The sequence below is a fragment of the Macaca thibetana genome, chromosome X, assembly GCF_024542745.1.
Source record: "Macaca thibetana thibetana isolate TM-01 chromosome X, ASM2454274v1, whole genome shotgun sequence".
Lineage (NCBI taxonomy): Eukaryota > Metazoa > Chordata > Mammalia > Primates > Cercopithecidae > Macaca > Macaca thibetana.
Window position 1 is genome coordinate 80,192,219 of NC_065598.1, and position 24,604 is coordinate 80,216,822.

General features: G+C 37.7%; 1 protein-coding gene across 5 annotated transcripts in view; it reads right to left on the reverse strand.

The window, feature by feature from the left end:
- The window catches only part of RPS6KA6 (ribosomal protein S6 kinase A6), a 132,841-nt gene that overhangs the window by 14,911 nt on the left and 93,326 nt on the right, over window positions 1-24,604 (reverse strand). The gene's annotated exons all lie outside the window — the stretch shown is intronic.

Here is a 24,604-nt window from a genome sequence, read left to right on the forward strand (position 1 = left end):
CAGTACTAACATATGATCCAGCAGTCCCACTACTGGCTGTTTACTCAAGCGAAATGAGAACAGTATATTGAAAAGATATCTGCACTCCTATATTTACTGCAGCACGATTCACAATAGACAAGATATAAAAGCAACCTATGTGTTCACCAACAGATAGTGGATTATAAAATGTGGTACATACAAACAATGAAATACTATTGGCCAAAAGAAATGCTGTCATTTGTGGCACTATAGATAAACCTGGAAGACATTATGTTAAATAAAATAAGCCAGGTACAGAAATACAAATACCACATGATCCACTCATTTGTGGAATTTACAAAAGCTGATCTCATAGAGGTACAGAGTAGAACAGTGGTTACTAGGGATTGAGGAGGTTAGGGCTGAGGGAGGGATGGGGAGAGATTACTGAATGGGTACAAAATTACAGACAGGAGAAGTTCTGGTGTTCTATTGCAGAGTAGAGTAAATATAATTAACAATACTGTATTATATATTTCAAAACAGCTAAAAAAGAGGATTTCTGAATGTTCTCATCACAAAGAAATGCTAAATGTTTAAGGTGATGGATAAGTTAATTACCCTGATTTGATCATCATTTAATGTACACATGTATTGAAACATCACACTATACCTCATAAATATGTACAATTTTTATGTGTTAATTAAAAATAAATCTTAAGAAAAACACATTTGACATTAAGAAAATAGAGCTGGGCGTGGTGGCTCACGCCTGTAATCCCAGCACTTTGGGAGGCCGAGGCGGGAGGATCACAAGGTCAGGAGATCTAGACCACCCTGGCTAACATGGTGAAACCCCATCTCTACTAAAAATACAAAAAATTAGCCAGGCATGGTGGCAGGCGCCTGTAGTCCCAGCTACTCGGGAGGCTGAGGCAGGAGAATGGCGTGAACCGGGGAGGCAGAGCTTGCAGTGAGCCGAGATCCAGCCATTGCACTCCAGCCTGGGCGACACAGCGAGACTCCGTCTCAAAAATAAAAAAAAATAAAATAAAATAAAAAATAAAGAAAATAGAATACTTATAGGAATATAAAAGTATCTAGCACCCACCAAGGTAAAATTCTCCACATTTGGTGTCTTCTCAAAAATTAGTGGGCAGGCAAAAAGCACAAAAATGAGGAGAAAGAAAACAATCAATCAAAACTGACCCAGAACTGACACAGATGCCAGAATTAGCAGACAAGGATATTCAATAGTTATTACAACTGTATTCCTGATGTTCAAAAATTAAGTAGAGATAGAGAAGATATATATATATAAAAAAAAAAAAGACTGAAAGCCGGGCATGGTGGCTCACGCCTGTAATCACAGCACTTTGGGAGGCCAAGGCTGGCAGATCATGAGGTCAGGAGTTCGAGACCAGCCTGGCCAACATGGTGAAACCCCATCTCTACTAAGTAAATATACACAAATTAGCTGGGCATGGTGGTATACCCCTGAATCCTAGCTGCTCAGGAAGTTGAGGCAGGAGAATTGCTTGAACCCGGGAGGCAGAGGCTGCAGTGAGCCAAGACTGTGCCACTGCACCCCAGTCTGGGAGACAGAGCAAGACTCCATCTCAGAAAAAAAAAAAAAAAAAGAGAGAGAGACTCAAACTTCTAGAGATAAAAACTAAAATGTGAGATAATAAATAATGAAACTAAATCAAATAGACACAACAGACACTTTCCAAAAAGAAACAAGAGTATAAAACAACAAAAGAGCTATTTGAGTGAGCTGTGAGACAACTTCACATGGTCTAATATATACATGCAGTTGAAGTCCCAGAAGAAAATTGGGATTAGAAAAGAATATTTAAATAAATAATTGCCCCCAAATGTCCAAATTTGATGAAAACCATAAATTCACAGATACAATAAAGTCAATAAAATCCAAGTACAAGAAAAATCAAGAACACTACATCAAGGCACATCAAAACCAAATCACTCAAAACCCAAGACACACAGAAAACATTAAAAGTAGCTAGAGAAAAAAAGGACATGTTAGATGTGAAACAAAGATAAGGATAACAACAGATTTCCTGTCAGAAAAAAATAAATTTGAATGGGAAGACTATGGAGCAATATATTTAACATACTGAAAAAAAAGTAAACCAAGAATTTTATATTGTATGAACATATCTTTCAAAAATAATGGCAAATATTACAAGGTATAAAGAAGGTCATTTCATAACATAGATGGGATAAGTAATCAAGAGAAGAAAATTATAAACGTTTATTCATGTAAAAACAAAGCTTCAAAACACATGAAGCAAAAACCATTATAACTGCAAAGAGAAATACACAAATCCATAATGATAGCTGAAATGAGAAAGCAGACATCAGTATAGATTACAGTGGTTAACAGCAGATATTAACCAGTTAGTAAAAAAATATTATAAGAAAAACTTCATGCCAATGTGTTTGACAATGGACAAATCCTTTGAAATAAAAAAAATGCCAGTGCTCACTCAAGAAGAAACAACCTAAATAGCCTTATACGTTTTTAAGAAATTGAATTTATAGTTAAATATTTCCAACAAAGAGAACTGTAGGTCCAGACGGCTTTACTGATTAATTCCAATAAACATTTAAAAATAAGAAATTCTAATTCTAAATAATTTTTTCAGAAATTTGAAGAGGAGGCAATGTTTCTCAACTCATTTAAGGCCAGTATTACACTGAAATCAAAATCAGACAAAGATACTTATAATAGTACATTCATATCCCTCATGAACACAGATGCAAAAATTGTCAAGAAAATTTTAGCAAATAAAATTTAGCTATATACAGTCTATTACAATCAAGTGGTACTCATCCTGGGAATAGAAGGTTGGCTTAGCATTTGAAAATAAAGGTAATTCAAATGTATATCAATGTAACAACAACAATATAGAAAATTATGTGATTATCACAGCAGACATAGGAAAAGCCTTTGACAAAATCCAACATTCATCTCCAATACAAATTTTCATCAAACCAGAAACAAAATGGAACTGCCTCTATGTAATTAGAAGCATCCATGGAAAACCTACAGCTAACATCATCCTTAATGGTGAAAAATAAATGCTTATACTCAAGATCAGGAACAAAACAAGAATATCCATTCCTTCCACTTCTACAACACTATACTGGAAGTTCTAGTCATTGAAAATTAAGAAAAAAGACATCCATATTAGAAATCAAGCACTAAAACTTCCTTATGAAAATATTACCATCTATGTAGAAAAACTGATGAAATCTAGAAAAAAGCTACTAGAATTCATAAGTGAGTTTAGCAAGCTTATAACATATAAGATCAATATAATAAAAATATTTATGCATGCTAGCAACAATAAATAGAAAATAAAATTTTAATGCCATTAATATGATTAAAAACAAAATATTTGGGGAAAATATATGATAAAAGATGTTTAAGACCTATATATTTAAACATATAAAACATTGTTGAGAGAAAGTAAAGACCTAATTGGAAAGAGATACTGTGTTTATAGATAAGAAATGTCAATGCTGTTAAAATGTCAATTCTTCCCAAATTGATCTATAGCTCCATCATCATCTCATTCAAAATACTAGAGGACTTTTTTTCTGATAGAAATTGAGAAGCTGATTATAAAATTCATATGGCAAAGGACCCCAAATAGCAAAACAACAACAAAAAAACCTCAAAAAACTCTGAATAAGAAAAAAGCTGAAACACTCATGGTACCTGATTTCAAAATTTAATTATAAAGCAACAGTAATTAAGATAGTATGGTAAAAGTGTAAAGATAGACAAGTAGATCAGTGAAACAGAATAAAAGTGTAGAAAGAGAACCATGGATATTTGAACAACTGATATAAATACAAATGCAATTTGGTGAAGAAAGGATATTATTTTCAAAAAGTGGTACTGGAACAACTGCATATTCACATGTAAAAATGAACTTTGACCATATGTTGTACCATATACATATGTTAAATCAAAAAAGAACATTGACCTAAACATAAAACCTAAAATGATACAACAAAAAGAAAACACAGGGGAAAATACACATGCTCTAATTTATTAAGGGGTTACGGCCTTGAAAAATACAGACTATTGATTGTTAATCCTCATAATCACATAGCTGACTGGGAGCTGTGGCTGGCTGCAACTACCTAGCATTGCCAAAGAGTATTTTTACTGCACATTGCTAGCCCAGGAAAAGATAACAATTCAAAGTCCAAAGTAAAGTTTCTATTGAATGCATATTGGTTTCGCTCTATCATAAGTCAAAAAATCATCAAACGATCCTAAGTTGGGAAACTTCTGTATTTGAAATCTTTGGTAAAGCAAAAGTTTATTAGCTCTAATATCAAAAACATGATATACGAAAGAAAAAGAATAATCTCTATCACATTAGAAAGGACTGTTCTTTGAAAGACAAGAGAATTAAGAGACAATCCATAAAAAGAAAATAATTGCAAAGCATAGATCTGACAGAGAACTTGCATTTAAAATATTTTAGGAACACTCAAAAACCCAGTGAAAAAGAGAAAGGTAAAAGATAAATGGATGGCAAATAAACACATGAAAAATGCTGAACATCTAGGGAAACGAGAATTAAAACTACTTTCAAATAGTATTACACACCTTTCAAAATAGCTATTTTTTTTTAAAGGACCATATCCAGTGTTGCTGAAGATGTGGAAACTAAAATTTTCATATGCTAATAGTGAAAATGTAAAATAGTTCAGGTAATTTGTAAAACAATTGAGTGGTTTCTTAAAATGTTAAACACATGACTCAATCATTCTGCTCCTAGGTATTTATACAAAAAAATAAAAAGATATACACACATAAAACCACTGGCACATATTCATAGCAGCTTTATTGGTAACAACACAAAACAAATGTCCATCAACAGGTGAATAGATGAACAATGATGTATCCATAAAAAGAAATACTATTCAGCAATAAAAAATAATTAACCGTCACTGTACTTCAACATAGATAAATCTCAAAATAATTATCATATATAAAAGAGATCAAAAGACTGCAGACTTATGATTTAATTTATAAGCATTTCAAAAAATATATAAACCTGTAGTGGCAGACAGCACAACTATGTGCCAGAGAATGAGGGGCGTGGAAGATTATAAATGGAAGATATAGGGCAGGAGGAAGGGAATTACAAAACAGCATGAGGAAATGTTTATGGTAATAGATATGTTCATTATCTTGATTTTCATGGTGGTTTCATGGGTGTGTATATATGTCCTAACATTATATACTCTACATGCATTTCATTTGGTATCAATTCTACCCCACTATAGTTGCTTAAAAACAAAACAAAACAAAAAAACTCAACAGTCTAGCATGTAAGAATAAGTTCTTGAGGGCTGGTAAGATGGCCGAATGGGAACAGCTCAAGTCTGCAGCTCCCAGCTAGATCAATACAAAAGGTAGGTGATTTCTGCATTTCCAACTGAGGTACCCGTAGTTGATCTCATTGGGACTGATTAGACAGTGGGTGCAGCCCACAGAGGGCGAGCTGAAGCAGGATGGGGCATCACCTCACTCAAGAAGGGCAAGGGGTCAGGGAACTCCCTCCCCTATCCAAGGGAAGCCATGAGGGACTGAGCCAGGAGAAACGAAGCATTACGGCCCAGATACTACAGTTTTCTCACCGTCTTTGCAACCTATAGACCAGGAGATTCCCTTGGGTGCCTAAACCACCAGGGCCCTATGTTTCAAGCATAAAACTGGGCAGTCGTTTTTTGGCTGACACTGAGCTAGTTGCAGTTTTTTTTTTTTTTTTCTTTTTCATACCTCAGTGGTGCCTGGAACGCCACCGATACAGAACTATTCACTCCTCCGGAAAGGGGGCTGAAGCCAGGGAGCCAAGTGGTCTAGCTCAGCAGATGCTAACCCCCACAGAACCCAGCAAGCTAAGATCCATTGGCTTGAAATTCTCTCTGCCAGCACAGCAGTCTGAAGTTAAACTGGGACACTTGGTGGAGGGAGGGGCATCCACCATTATTGAGGCTTGAGTAGGCAGTTTTCCCCTGACAGTGTAAACAAAGCCACCAGGAAGTTCAAACCGGGCAGAGCCCACTGCAGCTTGGCAAAGCAGCTGTAGCCAGACTGCCTCTCTAGATTCCTCCTCTCTAAGCAGAGCATCTCTGAAAGAAAGGCAGCAGCCCCAGTCAGGGGCTTATATATAAAACTCACATCTCCCTGGGACATAGCACCTAGGGGAAGGGGCAGCTGTGGGTGCAGCTTCAGCAGACTTAAACGTTCCTACCTGCCTGCTCCGAAGAGAGCAGCGGATCTCCTAGCACAGTTCTCGAGCTCTACTAAGGGACAGATTGCCTCCTCAAGTAGCTCCCTGGCCCCCATGCCTCCAGAGTGGGAGACACCTCTCAGCAGGGGTCGACAAACACCTCATACAAGAGAGCTCTGGCTGGCATTTGGCAAGTGCCCCTAACACCTCATACAGGAGAGCTCTGGCGTCTGGCAGATGCCCCTCTGGGAGGAAGCTTCCAGAGGAAGGAACAAGCAGCAATATTTGCTATTCTGCAGCCTCCACTGGTGATACCCAGGCAAACAAGGTATGGAGTGGACCTCCAGCAAACTCCAGCAGACCTGCAGCAGAGGGGCCTGACTGTCAGAAGGAAAACTAATAAACAGAAAAGAATAGCATCAACATCAACAAACAGGACGTCCAGACAAAAACCCCATCCAAAGGTCACTGACATCAAAGGTCAAAGGTAGATAAATCCATGAAGCTGAGGAAAAACCAGTGCAAAAAGGCTGAAAATTCCAAAAACCAGAATGCCTTTTCTCCTCCAAAAGATCACAACTACTCGCCAGCAAGGGAGTAAAACTGGATGGAGAATGAGCCTGACAAATAGATAGAAGTAGGCTTCAGGAGGTGGGTAATAACAAACTCCTCTGAGCTAAAGGATCATGTTCCAACCCAATGCAAGGAACCTAAGAACCTTGAAAAATGTTAGAGGAACTGCTAACTAGAATAACTAGTTTAGAGAAGAACATAAGTGACCTGAAGGAGCTGAAAAACACAGTGTGAGAACCTTGTGAAGCGTACACAAATATCAATAGCCGAATTGATCAAGTGGAAGAAAGGATATCAGAGATGGAAGATCAACTTAATGAAATAAAGTGTGAAGACAAGTTTGGAGAAAAAAGAATGAAAAGTAACCAACAAAGCCTCCAAGAAATATGGGACTATGTGAAAAGACCAAACCTACGTTTGATTGGTATACCTGAAAGAGATGAAGAGAATGGAACCAAGATGGAAAACACTCTTCAGGATATTATCCAGGAGAAATTCCCCAACCTAGCAAGAAAGACCAACACTCAAGTTCAGGAAATACAGAGAACACCAAAAAGATACTCCTTGAGAAGAGCAACCCCAAGACACATAATCGTCAGATTCACCAAGGTTGAAATGAAAGAAAAAATGTTAAGGGCAGCCACAGAGAAAGGTTGGGTTACCCAAAAAGGGAAGCACATCAGACTAACAGCAAATCTCTCTGCAGAAACCCTACAAGGCAGAAGAGAGTGGGGGCCAATATTCAACATTCTTAAAGGAAAGAATTTTCAACCTAGAATTTCATATTTAGCCAAACTAAGCTTCATAAGTGAAGGAGAAATAAAATTCTTTACAGATAAACAAATGCTGAGAGATTTTGTCACCACCAGGCCTGCCTTACAAGAGCTCCTGAAGTAAGCACTAAATATGGAAAGAAAAATCCAGTAACTGCCACTGCAAATACATACCAAATTGTGAAGACCACCAACACTATGAAGCAACTGCATGAACTAATGGGCAAAAGTACCAGCTAGAATCATAATGACAGGATCAAATTCACACATAACAATGGGAATGCTTCCACCTTTTGCCCATTCAGTATGATATTGGCTATGGGTTCGTCATAAATAGCTCTTGCTATTTTGAGATATGTTCCATCAATACCTAGTTTATTGAGAGTTTTTAGCATGAAGGGGTGTTGAATTTTGTTGAAGGTCTTTTCTGGATCTATTGAGATAATCATGTGTTTTTTGTCATTGGTTCTGTTCATGTGATGGATCATGTTTATTGATTGGCATATGTTGAACCAACCTTACATCCCAGAGATGAAGCTGTCTTGATCGTGGTGGATAAGCTTTTTGATGTGCAGCTGGACTTGTTTTGCCAGTATTTATTAAGGATTTTTGCATCGATGTTCATCTGGGATGTGTTGTTACAAGAACTTATAAGTGATGTCCATTGGCTCTGTGTTCATTGAGAGTTTGAGCATGAAGGGCTGTTGAATTTTCTCTGATGGTTTTTTGAAAAGATTAAGAAAATAGACTGCTAGCCACACTATTAAACAGGAAAAGAGAGAAGAATCAAATAGACACAATAAAAAATGATAAAGGGGATATAACCATTGATCTCACAGAAATACAAACTACCATCAGAGAATACTATAAACACCTCTATGCAAATAAACTAGAAAATCTAGAAGAAATAGAGAAATTCCTGGAAACATACACCCTCCCAAGACTAAACCATGAGGAAGTCGAATGCCTGAATACACCAACAACAAGTTTTAAAATTGAGGCAGTAATAGCCTACCAACCAAAAAAAGTCCAGGACAAGAAAAATTCACAGCCAAGTTCTACCAAAGACACAAAGAGGAGCTGCTGCCATTCCTTCTGAAACTGTTCCAAATCATAGAAAAAGAGGGACTCCTCCCTAACTCTTTTTATGAGGCCAGCATCATCCTGATAGCAAACCTGGCAGAGAAACAACATATCCATATCTACAAACATCTGATCTTTGACAATCCTGACAAAAACAAGCAATGAGGAAAGGATTCCCTATTTAATAAATGGTGTTAAAAAAGTTGGCTAGCCATATGCAGAAAACTGAAACCGGATCCTTTCATCACACCTTATACAAAAATTAACTCAAGATGGATTAAAGGCCGGGCGCGGTGGCTCACGCCTGTAATCCCAGCACTTTGGGAGGCCAAGGCGGGCGGATCACAAGGTCAGGAGATCGAGACCACGGTGAAACCCCGTCTCTACTAAAAATACAAAAAATTAGCCGGGCGCGGTGGCGGGCGCCTGTAGTCCCAGCTACTCAGGAGGCTGAGGTAGGAGAATGGCGTAAACCCAGGAGGCGGAGCTTGCAGTGAGCCGAGATCGTGCCACTGCACTCCAGCCTGGGCGACAGAGCGAGACTCCATCTCAAAAAACAAAAAACAAAACAAAACAAAAAAAGATGGATTAAAGACTTAAACATAAAACTGAAAACCATAAAAACGCTAGAAGAAAACCTAGGCAATATCATTCAGGACATAGGCATGGGCAAAGACTTCATGACAAAAACACGAAAAGCAATAGCAACCAAAGCCAAAATTGACGAATGGGATCTAATTAAACTAAAGAGCTTTTGCAGAGCAAAATAAACTATCATCATAGTGAACAGGCAACCTACAGAATGGGAGAAAACGTTTGCAATCTATCCATCTGACAAAGGGCTAATATCCAGAATTTACAAGGAACTTAAACAAATTTAGAAGAAAAAACAACCCCATCAAAAAATGGGTGTAAGATATGAACAGACACTTCTCAAAAGAAGACATTTATGTGACCAACAAACATATGAAAGAAAGCTCATTATCACTGGTCATTAGAGAAATGCAAATCAAAACAACAATGACGTATCATCTAACGCCAGTTAGAATGCCAATCATTAAAATGTCAGGAAACAAAAGATGCTGGATAAGATGTGAAATAGGAACGTTTCTACACTGTTGGTGGGAGTGTAAATTAGTTCAACCACTGTGGAAGACAGTGTGGCAATTCCTCAAGGATCTAGAACCAGAAATACCATTGACCTAGCAATCCCACTACTGGGTTTATAGGGATTATAAATCATTCTGCTATAAAGACACATGCACATGTATGTTTATTGCAGCCTTATTCACAAGAGCAAAGACTTGGAACCAACCCAAATGCCCATCAATGATAGACTGGATAAAGAAAATGTGGCACATAAACACTATGGAATACTATGCAACCATAAAAAAGAATGAGTTCATGGCTTTTGCGGGGACATGGATGAAGCTGGAAACCATCACTCCCCACAAACTAATACAGGAACAGAAATCCAAACACCACATGTTCTCACTCATAAGTATGAGAACACATAGACATAGGGAGGGAACCATCACTCACCGGGGCCGGTTGGGGGTGGGGGACTAGGGGAGGGATAGCATTAGGAGAAATACTTAATGTAGATGACGGGCTGATGGGTGCAGGGAACTACTATAACATGTGTATAACTATGAAACAAATCTGCATGTTCTGCACATGTATACCAGAACTTACAGTATAATAATAAAAAACGAATGAATTATAGGAGGTCCTCACCAAAAGGAAAAAAAAAAAAAAAGAATAAGTGTAAGTTCCTACACTTCCACTCATCAAAAATATGTTTCAACATATATCACCTATACATACTAAAATTTAGTAAGGAAAAAAGTCGTACTCTGCTCATCATTAAACCTTATCTGACTTTTTCTATGTATTTGCCTGAGTATTCTGAGGGATTCTTGAAAAGTATAGTTAGTGATAGAAGTGAGATAATAAATAAGAGTTTTATGAGATGGGCCTCTTCAAATATTAAAATGTACTTCTATGTCTTAAATTTTACTCCTGGAGGTGTCTATTGGTAATGAGAATTTGAAAAAGTAACATTTGATTGTCTATCAGAGTGCTTTTATACATTTTTAACAATATCACCTAACAGTTACTGAACACTTACTATGCATCACATATATAATCTATTTTTATACACATACACATTTATATACTACAGACAAGCTGTTTAATCTTTCTAATAACACTGAGGTAGGTAGTATACTATCTTCAGTTTACAGATGTGGAAACCGAGGTACAAAAGCTTAATCAACATTCCCAAGGTCACACAGCTTACATGGCTCATAAGTAACAGGGTCAGGCTATAAATCCAGGCAGTCCGACTCCTGAGTCATAATCTTAATTGGTAAACTATACCAGCTCTCATTCTTCCCCCATTAAACTCAAATATGATGCCTGAACTTTATATAATTATTACTTTCTTTTTAAAGTAACCACTATCACACAGACACAGCAAGTGCTCAATGTTTGTAGCATTAAGACAGCATTCTTGGAAAATATAAAAATCCCTGTTCCAGAAAAAAATCAATGATGATGAAGTATAAAATGTTAAATTTTATTATATATCCACTAAATGCACTTAAAATAAATTAGGTACAGTTAATGCTAGGATGGCCATAAAATTTGTCATTTAAATAGTGAAAGGCATAAACCAGGACTCTCCCAGGCAAATTGTGATACATGGTCATTTTTGTTAAAAAAAAAAAAAAAAAGGGATATAATTACTCTTGGAGTAAAATTCAGCTAAGTTATATATGACTAAGTTACATTTACAGATGTTCTACAGGTACGTTAACTTACAAGATGGTCAATTTAGACTGGTCAAAAAAGACTGACTTACAAAAGCAAAGTAGATTATCCTGATGTGTAGCTCAAAATAATAATGTAGTAAATGTCACCCTGTCATAAATACAAAACAAAATTTTATAATCACTGTTTCCTAAGATATTAACAGAATGCTGATTAGTTCAAAGATATTATTAAAGAATGTTGAACTCATCAAATGACTTCATAGCAAAAGTATCAATATTTTGTTACTTTCTTTAATGGAGGCTAAAGTAGTTTTAAGAGTACATAATATATTTCTTTTTAACCTCCCTCAATATTATATAACAAACTCTCCTTCACTGAATGAAAAGCAGAGGATGAATGACAAATGAAAGAGAAAGTGCCATTATCTGAGGTATTAAATAATACTCCCTAAATTTTCTTGGTAAATAAGAGAAAAATAAGCTCATCTATATTTTAAAAAAATTTGTCATTTTCATATGAATAACTTTTTTTTTTGAAGTAGATATGTTAGTGCTGGCCAGTTAAAAAAGAAATATACTGAGCTATGACAAAAATAATCACTTATACATAATCAGACATTTAGTTAGATGACCTAATTGGAAGAAAACCATTATTACCCAAAATTACTAATTTAATCTAACTTGGACCTCAAATATTTTAAGTTGGTCCATATCTTGACTTTATTTTTGTTCCATTGATTTATTTCTTTTTCTTCAGATTTTAAGTTCTGGGGTACATGTGCACGATGTGCAGGTTTGTTACATAGGTAAATGGCTGCCATGGTGGTTTGCTGCACAGATTAACCCATTACTTAGGTATCAAGCCCAGCATGCATTAGCTATTTATCCTGAGGCTCTGCCTCCCCTGATCCCTGTAACAGGCCCCAGTGTGTATTGTTCCCCGATATGTGTCCATGGGTTCTCATTGTTCAGCTCCCTGATAAGTGAGAATACTCAGTGTCTGGCTTTATGTTCCTGAGTTAGTTTGCCAAAAATAATGGCTTCCAGCTACATCCATGTCCCTGCAAAGAACATCCATTTATGGCTGCAGAGTATTCCATGGTATATATGTACCACATTTTCTTTAACCAGTCTATCACTGATGGGCATGTGGGTTGATTCCATGATCTTGCTATCATAAATAGTGCTGCAGTGAACATATGCATGCATGTATCTTTATAAGAAAATTATTTATATTCTCTTGGGTATATACCCAGTAATAGATTGTTGGGTCAAGTGGTATTTCTGGTTCTAGTTCATTGAGAAATCACCACACTGTCTTCCACAATGGTTGAACTAATTTACATTCCAACCAACAACGTAAAAGTGTTCCTATTTCTGCACAGCCTTGCCAGCATTTGTTGTTTCTTGACCTTTTAATAATTGCTATTCTAACTGCTGTGAAATGGTATCTCATTGTGGTTTTGATTTGCATTTCTCTAATGTTCAGTGATGTTGAGCTTTTTTATCTATATTTCTGGCTACATAAATACCTTCTTTTGAGAAGTGTCTGTTCTTGTCCTTTGCCCACTTTTGAATGTTTTCTTTTCTTGTAAATTTGTTTAAGTTCCTTGTAGATTGTAAATACTAGGCCTTTGTCAGATGGATAGATTGAAAAATTTTTCTCCCACTCTGTAGTCTCTCTGTTCACTCTGATGATAGTTTATTTTGTTGTGCAGAAGCTCTTTAGTTTAATTAGATCCCATTTGTCAATTGTTTGCTTTTGTTGCAATTGCTTTTGTCATTTTTGTCATTGAAATATTTGCCTGTTTCTATGTCCTGAATGGTATTGCCTAGATTTTCTTCTAGGGTGTTTATAGTTTTGGGGTTAACATTCAAGTCCTTAATCCATCTAGAGTTAATTTTTGTATAAGGTGTAAGGAAGGGGTCCAGTTTCAATTTTCTGCATATGGCTAGGCAGTTCCCCAGCACTCTTTATTAAAGAAGGAATCGTTTCTCCATTGCTTGTTTTTGTCAGTTTTGTCAAAGATCAGATGGTTGTAGATGTGGTCTTATTTCTGAGTTCTCTATTTTGTTCCACTGGTCTACACATCTGTTTTTGTACAAGTATCATGCTGTACTGGTTACCAGAGCCTTGTAGTATTGTTTGAAGTCAAGTAGTGTGATGCCTCCAGCTTTGTTCTTTTTGCTTAGGATTGTCTTAGATATTTGGGCTATTTTTTGGTTCCATATAAGTTTTAAAATGGTTTCTTCTAATTCTGTGAAGAACATCAATGGCAGTTTAGTGGGAATACCCTTTAATCTATATATTGCTTTGGTCAGTATGGCCATTTTCTTGATTTTGATTCTTCCTAACAATGAGCATGGAACGTTTTTCCACTCGTTTGTGTCCTAATTTCCATGAGCAGTGGTTTGTACTTCTCCTTGAAGAGGTCCTTCACTTCCCTTGTTAGCTGTATTCCTAGATATTTTATTGTTTTTGTAGCAATTGTGAATGGGAGTTCATTCATGATTTGCCCCTCTGCTTGCCTCTTGTTGGGGTATAGAAATGCTAGCAATTTTTGCAGATTGATTTTGTATCCTGAGATTTGCTGAAGTTGCATCAGTTTAAGAAGCTTTTGGGCTGAGATGATGCGGTTTTCTAGATATAAGATCAAGTTATCTGCAAAGAAAGAAAATTTGACTTCTCTTTCTATTTGAATACCCTTTGTTTTGTTCTCTTGCCTGACTGCCCTGGCCAGAACTTCCAATTATATGCTGAATAGGAGTGGTGAGAGAGGGCATCTTTGTCTTGTGCCTGTTTTCAAGGGGAATTCTTCCAGCTTTTGCCCATTCAGTATGCTATTGGCTGTTGGTTTCTCATATTATTCTCTTAATATTTTGAGACATGCTCCTTCAGTACCCAGTTTATTGAGCAATTTTTTTTTAACATGAAGTGATGTTGAATTTTATCAAAGGCCTTTTCTGCATCTATTGAGATAATTGTGGTTTTGTCTTTAGTTCTGTTTATGTGATGAATCACAATTATTGATTTGCATATGTTGAACCAACCTTACATCCTACGGATGAAACCAACTAGATTGTGGTGGATAAGCTTTTTGATGTGCTGCTGAATTCAATCTGCCAGTTTTTACTGATGATTTTTGTGTTGATGTTCACCAGGGATACTGAACTGGAGTTATTTGTTGTTGTTATATCTCTGCCAGGTTTGGTATCAGGATGAATCTAGCCTCATAAAATGAGTTGGGGAGGAGTCCCTCCTGTTTGATTTTTTGGAATAGTTTCAGAAGGAATGGTACCAGCTCCTCTTTGTACCTCTGGTAGAATTCAGCTGTGAATCCATCTGGTCCTGGGCTTTTCTTGGTTGGTAGGCTATTACTGCCTCAATTTCAGAACTCATTATTGGTCTATTCAGGGATTCAATTTCTTCCTGGTTGTCACAGGAGGGTGCATGTTCCAGGAATTTATCCATTTTTCTAGACATTCTAGTTTATGTGCATAGAGGTGTTTATAGTATTCTCTGATGGTTGTTTTTATTTTTGTGGGATCACTGGTGATATCCCCCTTATCATTTCTGATTGTGTCTACTGTCTATTTGATTCTTCTCTCTTTTCTTCTGTCTAGCTAGTGGTCTATTTTATTAATTTTGTTTTTTTAAAAATCAGCCCCTGGTTTTGTTGACAAAAGGGTTTGTGTTTCTATATCGTTCAGTTCAGCTCTGATTTTGGTGATTTCCTGTATTCTCATAGCTTTGTGTGTCTTTGCCCTTGGTTCTCTAGTTCTTTCTGATGTGATGTTAGTTGTTAATCTGAGATCTCTCTAGCTTTTTGATGTGGACATTTAGTGCTATAAATTTCCCTCAACACAGTTTTAGCTGAGTCTCAGAGATTCTAGTACATTGTCTCTTTGTTCTCATTAGTTTCAAAGAACTTCTTGATTTCTGTCTTAATTTCATTATTTATCCAGGAGTCATGCAGGAATAGTTTGTTCCATTTCTGTGTAGTTATGTGGTTTTGAGTAAACATCTTAATCTTGAGTTCTAATTTGATTGTGTTGTAGTCAGAGGACTGTTATGATTTTAGTTTTTCTCTTTTTTTTTCTGCATTTGCTGAGGAATGTTTTACTTCCATTTGTGTGATCAATTTTAAAGGAAATGCCACCTGACAATAAGAAGAATGCATATTCTGTTGTTTTTTGGTGGAGAGTTCCAAAGATACCTATCAGGTTCTCTTGATATAGAGCTGAGTTCAAGTCCTGAAGGTTGTTGTTAATTGTCTATCTTGATAATCTGTATAATATTGTCACAGGAGTTCTAAAGTCACCCACTATTATTGTGTGGGAGTCTAAGTCTCTTCATAGGTCTCTAATAACTTGATGAATCTGGATGCTCCTGTATTGGGTGCATATATATTTAGGATAGTTAGCTCTCCTTGTTGACATGAACCCTTTAACATTACATAATGCCCTTCTTTGTCTTTTATCTTTGTTTTGTTAAAGTGTATTTTGCCAGAAACTAGGATTGCGACCCCTGCTTTTTTCTGTTTTCTATTTGCTTGGTAAATTTTCCTCCATCCTTTTACTTTGAGTCTATGTGTGTCTTTGCAGGTGAGATGCGTCTCTTAAAGACTGCATACCAATGGGTCTTGACTGTTTATCCAGCTTGGCATTTTGTGTCTTTTAATCGAGGAATTTAGCCTATTTACATTTAAGGTTAATATTGTTATGTGTGAATTTGATCTTGTCATTATGATGCTAGTTGTTTCTTTTGCATACTTGTTTATGTGGTTGTTTCATAGCGTAACTGGTCTGCGTAATTCAATGTGTTTTTATAGTGACTGGTACCAGTTTTTTCTTTTCATATTTAGTGCTTCCTTCAGGAGCTCTTGCAAGGCAGGCCTGGTGGTGACGAACTCCCTTACCATTTACTCATCTGAAAGAGACCTTATTTCTCCTTCGCTTGTGAAGTTTATTTTCCTCAGGTATGAAATTCTGGGTTGGAAATTCTTTTAAGAATGTTAAATATTGGCCCCCAAGCTCTTTTGGCTTGTAGGGTTTCCACAGAGAGATCAGCTGTTAGTCTGATGAGTTTCCTTTTGTAGGTGACCTGGCCTTTTCTCTCTGGTTACTCTTAATGTTTTTTCTTTCATTTTAACCTTGGAGAATCTGATGATTATGTGCCTTGCAGCTGATCTTCTGGTGGAGTATCTTACTGGGGTTCTCTGGATTTCCTGAATTTGAATGTTGGTCTTTCTTGCTAGGTTGGAGAAGTTCTCCTGGATAATATCCTGAAGTGTGTTTTCCAACTTGGTTCCAATCTCCCCATCTCCTTCTGGTACCCCAATTAGTTGGAGGCTTGGTCTTTTTACATAGTCCCATATTTCTCTGAAGTATTTTTCATTTGTTTTCATTCTTTTTTTCTCTATTTTTCTTTGCCTGTCTTATTTCAGAAAGATAGTCTTGAAGCTCTGAGTTTTCTTTCCTCTGCTTAATCTATTCTGCTATTGATACTTGTGATTGCATTGTGAAGTTATTTTTCAGCTCCATCAGGTCACTTATGCTCCTCTTTAAACTGGCTATTCTAGTTATCAGCTCCTGTTACCAGCTATTATGTTATCATGATTCATAGCTTCTTTGCATCGGGTTACAACATGCTCCTGTAGCTCAACAAGGCTTGTTATTACCCACCTTCTGAAGCCCACTTCTGTCAATTCAGCCATCTCAGTCATTTGAAGGGGAAGAGGTCCTCTGGCTTTTTGAGTTTTCAGCATTTTTGCCTTATTTCTCATCTTTGTGGGCTTATCTACCTTTCATCTTTGAGGTTGCTGACTTTCAAGTGAGGTTTTTGTGGTAGTGTTTTTTTTTTTGTTTTTTTTGTTTTTTTTTTTTTTATGCTGTTGTTTTGTGTTGCTTTCTGTTTGTTGTTCTTTTAAAAGTCAAGCCACTTTTCCATAGAGCTGCTGCAGTTTGCTGGGGTACTGCTCCACACCCTAGCTTTCATTGATTTTCCCTTACCTGGAAATATCACTGGTGAAGGCTGTGAAATAGCAAAGATGACAATCTGCTCCTTACTCTGGGAGTTCTGTCCCATGGGGATACTGACCTGTTGCTGACCTGTATGCTCCTGTAGGAGGTGTCTGGAGATCCCTGTTGAGAGGTCTCAGTCAGTCAGGAGGGATGGGATCAGGATCCCACTTTAAGAAGCAGTCTGGCTGCTTTTTGGTAGAGCAGGTGTGCTGCATCGGGGGAACCCTTCCTTGTCCTGACTGCTTGGCCTCCCCAGAGACAGCAGGCTAGAAAGACTGAGTCCAACGACCTGCAGAGATGTTGCCTACCCCTCCCCCTGGGGACTGATCTCAGGGAGAAATCAAGAGTTCTGTCCCAATAACCTTGGCTGGAGTGGCTGAAATTCCCATAGGGAGGCCCCACCCAGTGAAGAGGGATAGATAGGGGTCCCAGGTACAGAAGCAGTCTGGCTATGATCTGGCACAGCAGCTGTGCTGGATTGTGGGGAACTCCTCCTCCTCTGGACTGTCTGGACTTCCCAAAGCAGGCAGGCTAGAATGGCTGTTGACTGAACTGCAGTAACTGGCGCCACCCCTCCCCCAAGGGGCTCCATCCTAGGGAAACATCAAATTTCTTCCTCTATAACCCTGGCTGGAAGTGCTGAAGTCCTCCAGGGAGGACCTGCCCAGTGAGGAGAGATGGATTGGGGTCCCACTCAAAGAAGCAGTGTGGCCACAATCTGTCACAGCTGCTGTGCTGCTTCATCAGGGACTCCTCCTCGTCTGGACTGCCTCGACTCCCTGGAGCTGGCAGGTTAGAATGACTGACCCAACCAAACCAGAGAGTTGGTAGCCACCCCTCCCCCCAGAACTTGGTCCACCTCAGGCCACTTCCAGCCTGTTGCTCCTGGTTGGCTGGAATTCCAAGCCAGTGGGTCTTAACTTGTGAGGTGCCATGGAAGTGGGTCCCACAGAATGATGCTCCCTGGCTCCCTGGATTCAATTACCTTTCTAGGATGGAAGTATGGATGGGTCTTCTGCCTTGCTAGAATTCCAGGAGCCAGAGTATGCAAAACTCTTGGGTCTTGGGTCTCTGTGTGTGCCTGAGCAGCTGCCCCACTGAGACTCCTGAAAGCTCTATATATCGAACCAAAGGCCCTGGTGGCATAGGCTCATGAGGGGATCTACTGATCCATGGGTTGCCAAGATCCATGGGAGAAGCACGGTTCTCTAGGTGGGGTCACACAATTGCTCACCACTTGCCTTGGCTGGGGGTGGGGGTTCCTTTGTCTCCGTGCCACTCTGAGCGTGGGTCATCATCCCACCCTGCTATTCTTTGTCCTCCATGGGTCGAGTTGTCTGCCTAATCAGTCTCAATACAAGAAACTATATATTTCAGCTGAAGGTGCTGAATTTACACACCACGTTCATTCCTGTCCATGAAAGCTGTGGACTGCACCTACTTCTAGTTGGCCATCTTGGCCCCTCTCAATGTACTCAGGTTTCTTATTTTTAATGTTCATTTTAAGTGGATAAAAGCCAGCAAAACTCCAAATACTTTGAACACACATGAATATAGGAGCATAGCAATTTTCCTATTCTCACAGTATTCAAATTTAATTCCAAATCGAAGTTTGGAAAATACTGATTAATAATTAATCACTTCTATTTTCAATGTAATCATGTGTCTGAGGTAAAACTTCTTTATTATTATTACTGTAAGCATGTTTATTTGGTCAAATGTGTAACAATTCATATATCCTCAGTATAAATGAATAACTTCCATACCTACTTAAGCAATGCCTGCTTTGATCATGAATAATAATAAATAATTATCTCTCAGAAAAAAACAAGGGTAGATTTCTAATTATTGTATTTGCTAATGTACCTTCCTAGCTTGGTTTAGATAGTGTAGTCTTTCAAGAGTATAATTTGGCATGAGGCATTTGAAAACTATGGTACTACTATAAGTTCTAGATGAACTTCAATGTATTATTTTAACTGGAAAACTGCTCTGTAGTACAGATCATGTAAAGGATAATGTATTAGTCCATTCTCACACTGCTATGAAGACAGACCCAAAACTGGGAAATGTATAAAGAGGTTTAATTGACTCACAGTTTTGCATGGCTGGGATAGCCTCAGGAAACTTACAATCAGGGCAGAAGGAGAAGAACAAGAAAGGCTCCTTCTTCCCAAGGCATCAGGAAGGGGAATGGATGCAGGGGGAACTACCAAACACTTACAAAACTATCAGATCTCATGATAACTCATTCACTATCATGAGAACAACATGGGGGAAATTGCCCCCATGATTCACTTACCTCCACCTGGTGTTTCCCTTTACACATGGGGATTATGGGGATTACAATTCAAGATGAGATTTTGAGTTTGGACACAGCCAAAATGTATCAGGTAATAAGGTTCTGTATACTTCATGTCCATTACTACAGAAACAAAGTGAGTCAACAATAATACCTTTCTTTCGAGCCTTCAATTGTTAAAGGGTTACAGACCTCTCATTCCTCCATTTAATCTGCATGAAAAAAGCTAACAAATCCTTTTTTCCTCTAGGAAGTTTTCCCTAATGTGAGTGGATTGAAAAGAGTACTAAACTGAAAATCAGTTCCAACTCTGCCACTCATTAATGTGTAAGTTAAATTCTATATGCCTTGGTTTATCTGCAAAATGATGAGGTGATGGACTATTTGCCTTCTAGCTCTATAAATCTATAACCTGTAAATACACGAAAAAAGCATCTTCTATTAAAAGCAACTTCAAGCCAAAATGAAAAATAAGTATTTATGTAAAACCTCACTGCTTACTGCAAATTATAGTCACTCATAATAGGATAACGGCTGTATAAAATGTATCAAAAACACTTGCTGTGTAAATTAACAATGCAAAATATACCAGAAGAAATGATTAGCTTATGAAAGTGTATCCAATTGAGTACTCATTATGCTAGATGTGATAGAAAATGCAAAAATAAATATGTTATTTAAGGCTCCCTAAGTATGAAGAACAAAAATGTACCCAAGTGAATATATGACCAGGAAGAATGTGGTAAGTGCTGTTATAAAGTACATACCAAATAGTAATGGGAAAACAGTAGAGGAAAAGTAGAAGAAACAACAGATGCTGGTGAGGCTGTGGAGAAACAGGAATGCTTTTACACTGTTGATGGGAACATAAATTAGTTCAACCATTGTGGAAGACAGTGTGGTGATTCCTAAAGGATCTAGAACCATAAATACCATTTGATCCATCAATCCCATTACTGGGTATATACCCAAAGGAATACAAATTATTCTATTATAAAGATACATACACGTGTATGTTCACTGCAGCACTATTATTAGCAAAGACATGGAATCAACCCATATGCCCACCAATGGTAGACTAAAGAAAATGAGGTAAATATACACCATGGAATACTATGCAGCCATAAAAAAAAAAAAAAAAAAAAAAACTATCATGTCCATTGCAGGGACGTGGATGGAGTTGGAAGCTATTATCCTCAGCAAACTAACGCAGGTGAACAGAAAACCAAATACTCCACGTTCTCACTCATAAGTGGGAGCTGAACAATGAGAACACATGGGCACAGGGAAGGCAACCACACACACCAGGACCTGGGACTGTTGGGGGAGGGGCGGGAGGAGAGACAGCATCAGGATAAATAGCTAATGCATGCAGGGCTTATTACCTAGGTGATGGGTTGACAGGTGCAGCAAACCACCACGGCACACGTTTACCTATGCAACAAATCTTCACATCCTGCACATGTATCCCAGAACTTAAAATTTATAAAAACATTATACTTTTCAAAAAAAAAAATATTCAGGGAACCATGACCTCACCAAATAGACAAAATAAAGCATCAGGTGCTACATGAACAGGTGCTCAAAATCACTAATCATCTGGAAAATGGAAATCAAAACTGCAATGGGGGCTGGGCACGGTGACTCAAGCGTGTAATCCCAGCACTTTGGGAGGCCGAGGTGGGCGGATCACGAAGTCAGGAGATCGAGACCACCCTGGCCAACATGGTGAAAGCTCATCTCTACTAAATATACAAAAATTAGCTGGGTGTGGTGGCACCTGCCTGTAATGCCATCTACTTGGGAGCCTGAGGTGGGAGAATTGCTTGAACCTGGGAGGCAGAGGTTGCAGTGAGCCAAGATCGCGCCACTGCACTGCAGCCTGGAGAAAGAGTGAGACTCGGTCTCAAAAAAAAAAAAAAAAAAAAAAAATGCAATGAGACATCACCTCACTCCAATCAGAGTGGTTACTATCAAAAAAATCAAACGATAAGTGTTGACAAAGATGTGGAGAAATGGGAACCCTTACACACTGCTGGTGAGAATGCAAATTAGTACAGTTATTATGGAAAACGGTAGAGCGGTTCCTCAAAAAATTCTACCATATTATCCAGTAATCCCACTGTTGGATATATATTCAAAGGAAATGGAATCGGTATGTAGAAGAGCTATCTGTATGCTCATGTTCACTGCAGCATTATTCACAATAGCCAAGATATGGAATCAACCTAAGTGTCTATCAACACATGGACTGATAAAGAAAATATGGTGTGTATATACACAATGAAATATCGTTCAGCCATAAAAAAGAATGAAATCCTGTCATTTGTGGCAACATGGATTAACCTGGAGGACACTGTGTTAAGTGAAATAGTCAGGCACAGAAAGACAAATACCACATGATGTCACTTATATGGAGAATCTAAAACATTGTTCTCATAGAAATAGAGAGTAGAATAGTGGTTACCAGAGGATGGGGAGTGGTGGGTGAGGAGATGGTGAGAGATTGTTCAATGGGTAGAAGTTAATCTTTTTAAAAGAGACAAACGAAGAGGCAATAAATAATTTATGTCTGATGGACAGCAAATGTCACAGTTCTCACAACTAAAGGGTACTAGTTTAAGAGGTTATGGGAAACTGAACAACAGTTTACTTTCATGGCTAGTTTAAAACAAAGGTAAGCAGTAGAACTGTTAAAATGTACATGAGATAGTTTCTTAAAAGGTCCTCATAGCTCCTAGAAAAGTTTCAAAGACAGAACTAAAGTCACCGGATCCATAAAAAGGGATTATCTAAGAGACCTTATGAGATATGTAAACAATATCCCTAATATCTTTTTCTATGAGAAGTTTTCCAGATTACCAGGCTAAAAGAGGACATAAGAATAAAACTAAGTTTTAATATGTATTATTATTTAAACACCAGACAGGCCTAAACTTAAAATTCATGGAACATAGAAAATTGAAAATTTGAGCACAATTGGCATTTAAGTCCCCATCTATTTCAGCAGATTGTTTTTGCATTTTTAAAATAGATCAGTTTTATTCTGCTAGTTCCATAAAAAACAATGTAAACACAAGCATTCTGTACATCTTGCTAGTGAATTCACATAACGCTTAGTTCCCTAATCCTTTGACCTGCTCAATTTCTCCAGTTATTTTCTGTTGGGACCACTGGCCACAGGAGTGGAGTGAGGTTGGGGCTTAGGAGAGAACAATGTGGCTTTTTGGTATGACTTGTTTTATTGCTTGCCCTTTCAGCACACTCCCATTACTCCTAACCCAAAGTTTGAGATTTAAGCCCTTAAACCTGTAGGAATCACCATCAGCTTTTTCTTTTTCTGATTGTTTGTTTGTTTTGCATAGGCATAACTAGGTTAGTAATGGGAGACTGGTATAGAAAGTGGTGAGGAGCCGAGGCAAACAAATTGCTTTAAACACAAGATGAAAATGCTCTATTCTATCCAAACAAAGAATCACCTAATACTGGTGTGAGGCAGTCTCACCTAGCTGTGGAGAAGTCCTTGGAACTAGATCTTAGAAAGACATTTCCAGCTTTAAGTCAGTAAACCTTTTGGCAATGGGCTAACTCCCTTAAAGAAAAATAAAAAATAAAAAAAGAGTTCTACTTTAAAGACCTTGCAAGTGGAGACCGGACGCAGTGGTTCACGCCTGTAATCCTAGCACTTTGGAAGCCGAGGTGGGCAGATCACGAGGTCACGAGATCGAGACCATCCTGGCAAACACAGTGAAACCACATCTCTACTAAAAAAAATACAAAAAATTATCCAGGCGTGGTGGTGGGTACCTGTAGTCCCAACTACTCGGGAGGCTGAGGCAGGAGAATGGCGTGAATCTGGGAGGCGGAGCTTGCAGTGAGCCAAGATCGCGCCACTGCACTCCAACCTGGGCGACAGAGTGAGACTCTGTCTCAAAAAAAATATATATATATATAAATATATGTAAATATATAATATATAGTAAATATATGTGTATATATAAAAATATATAATAAATAAATAAATGAATAGATAGATAGATAAATAAAAGACCTTGCAAGTGCAGAAGTTGTCCGACAAAGATTCTTGGAAATGTTAACGGAGGGTAACTGACATGGGTAACTGTGGGCCAACCAGGAACTGTCAACAGCCTGATCTCAGCAGACGTTTTTAAAAGGAACACAGGAGAATCATATGCATGGCTTTAAACATTAAAATTGATCCTTGGTAAACTGTATTTGCTGAAGCATAAACTGGATGACTAGAAAATACATATTTAATGAATAATACTAATAGTTCTAATCACATTACATGGGGAAATTTTGCAAATTACAAATAAACCAAATTGAATAGAAATGAATTTTGGAGTTATAAGGAACCAAAGAAAGATTACCACTCAGTTTTCCTGGCTTCTATTCAAGTGTTCCTTCTACTATACCACACGGCATACTTGTACTAAGGTTAAGATCCAAACAGAATCCCTTGTTTGTTTTTCTAATGTTTACAATTTAGTGACAAATCCCCAGTTTATTTATCCTGACAATGATCAGGATGCTGGAGTTACTTTGCAATATATTCTACAAATTGGCTAGTGTTCTTGAGATAATTAGCACATATTAACTATAAGCAATTACTTTTGTCATAAAATGTGTTCTACTTCAAATTGTAGCTTAAAAGCTTCCGGGACCTAAAAGCCACATGGTGACAAGCGATGAGTTTTCATTTAAAACTTAAAATTTAAAAATTACAAATGTAAGAAATTAGTTTTCAAGCCTTGATTGACTATTTTTTCCCCAAAATAAATAAGGCCAGTTATGTTGAACCTT